This window comes from Melospiza melodia, chromosome 1 (assembly GCF_035770615.1).
Source record: "Melospiza melodia melodia isolate bMelMel2 chromosome 1, bMelMel2.pri, whole genome shotgun sequence".
Lineage (NCBI taxonomy): Eukaryota > Metazoa > Chordata > Aves > Passeriformes > Passerellidae > Melospiza > Melospiza melodia.
The window spans coordinates 61033678-61036383 of record NC_086194.1 but is presented as its reverse complement, the minus strand read 5'-3'; positions in this window follow the sequence as shown (position 1 = coordinate 61036383).

Below are 2706 nucleotides of genomic sequence, written 5' to 3'. Positions count from 1 at the left end.
TCAACATAGTCACAGAATGCCTATTGTTAAGAAGTGACAGCTTCCATCAGAATGGCAGCTATTGGTCCACAAAATGGATTAATGGATGGGAATTATCTACGTGGGTTAAAAACAAAAATAAAGAGTTGGTCTTTATTTATCAATTTCATGGCAATATTGATAAGGGAAGAAAAAGATCTAAGTCCTTGACTTTCTGGACTCGAGGAAAGATTTTAAAAATTCCTTGTAAAAATGTATGATCACAATCAGACTATTGAAACCATTTTAGTTGGGAACAAAGTTCCAAAATTGTCTAGATAGTGGCAAAGAAGCCAAGAAAATAGGAAAGAAACAAAAAGAGAGCAAAAGAGTCAGCTTCAGTGTACAAGCTCGTTCTAGAAGTAGTCTGCTGGGAAAAGGAACCCCCAGCTAAATTTCCAATGTATTCCTGCGCTTGATTCAGTAACTGGTCAATGTAAAAACCAATCCTTTTGTACAACTTCTTCCAGCAACAAAAACTCCAACAGGTTGACACTACCATCATGCCTGTTCCAGACATATTTAAAAGAGAAATGATGATTTTCTTGAAAACCTACTTACATAAAAGTTGCAAGATGGTGGAGGGATTCCCACATCCTCCTTCCTCCATCTGGCTTGAAAGTATATTTGATAAAATATGCAACAAAGCACATGATTTATAAGGGAGAGTCAAATGGATGATTTGGGAATCGATCTCTTGTTGATAGTAAACTTCATATCCACTCGGTGTGACCTTTTTAAAACAAAATGTGGAGCTGAGGCATGAATCTGCCACAACAATTGTAAAGCAAACATACACACTCCCCTTCATATGCCCCCCCCTCCACACACACCTAGGCACACACAGAGATCAGCATAGCAGATCATGAACACCTTGGAAAAGACTGAAATGCTAAATGCCTCTCTTGATGGGCAAAAGAGCTGGTGCAGTAATTCAAATGCCTGGTACAAAAATTCTGTTTAATATTTAGCTCCTATTTAAAACACAGCTTTTCATTTCATTCTATTTACAGAATATTTTCATTTCATTTGTTTCTTTAAAATTACTTAGTTCTCACCTGTTGTATGTCTAGGAATATTTTCTTCCAAAAATAGAAAAAAATAGATGATATCTTTTCAGCAGAAAACATTGGTTGATACAATTTTAAACCATCATGATATGGAAGAATTCTTCTGTCCCTCTCGAAGGTGGAAGAAGCATTTGGATCACAGATCATCTACAATGAAATACTTGACATGTTTAAGATGCTTTCAATCAATTTTGATTGTCAATTGCTTATTTGTTGTAAACAGTAATTTTTCAGTGAAGGGAAAGTGTGTGTGGTATATCTACATGATATGTTCAAAGGCAGTTCCTACTAATGGCCAGGCTGAATTCCAGTAAATAATGTCCCGAATGATATTTTGCCGCCTTCTTTGGCACTTCATGAAATCTTACCCCGATGAAGTGCTGAAACACAGAGATTTTCTCTTAGAGAGTGTCTCATGTTGTAACCTATCCCATGGATTTTATGCTGTAATTCTTATCTCTTTTAAAATTTACTATCTTCTGTACAGTTTTCATGAAACTTTCTGTTACAGTAGTGAATAGCACAGATAAATGTCATTTTGTACAACTTTGAATTTACCCCAAGAGCTGAGAGAAAACTTGATCCTATACTTCAATCCGAGTTTCTTCTATAGTCCAACTTTGTTTCTCTACCATCAAGCTTCTCCTTTGTTGCTGCTCCAAGCCCCGTCCAGGGTGACCTTGAATACTTTCAGGGATGGGACACCCACAACTTCTCTGGGCAACCTGTTCCAGTGTTCCAGCACTCCCACAGTAAAAAAGGCCTTCCTTTCATCTAATATGTGTAGGAAATCATAAATCTAGGCATAGAAGCTTGGAGTGCAAATTTGAAATTCTTTGGATTTGAAGCACATTTTATATGAATACTGACTTACAGATGACTAAAAGATGTTGATGGGCATTTGAGCTGACAAGTTTTGAAAAAGTGCACGGAAATTAAAATTGAAACCACTAAAATTAAAAACTCCTTGCCATTTTCTTTTTCCTCTCCTATTCAAAATTGCATATGTCAGATATCAGTGCTTCATGCAAACCTCTCAGATGCTCTCAGAGAAAAAGCTTTTCTTTCAGACTAAGTTGCGGTTGACGTAGAACACTAGCAGGAGTGAAAGATTTTCTGGGCATCGGGGCAGCCCGTTCTCCTTGGATTTGTGTGCAGAATGCATTTTATCCAAACTGGAAAATAGATCCCAGCTCTGTTCTATTCATCATCCTTACTTCATCAGGCCAGAAGATTCTGTGAAAAGTAGCCTGTGGACCTTGAAGACAGCGCATGTGAACCAGATGAGAGGTGATAGAGAAGTTGAGGGAGAGAAGAAAGAGCATGAGGCTGAAACCAGAAAGTATTTCTCCACGTGATCATGGAAGATTGCAGGAGCCACTTGGTACTATCAAACCAGCCCAACTTGGCACTTGTGCCACCTTGGGTCTGGGAGCCATGTTGCATATCGTGCATTTTAAGGAGCCAGCTGGCCACACCCAGCCATATGCCCCCAAACACAAACCAAGGCCCTTTTCTCTGGCAAACAAAACTCAGCTGCCCTGCTTCTGGATGGCAGATTGCAGGAACCACTTGGTACTATCAAACCAGCCCAACTTGGCACTGGTGCCACCATGGG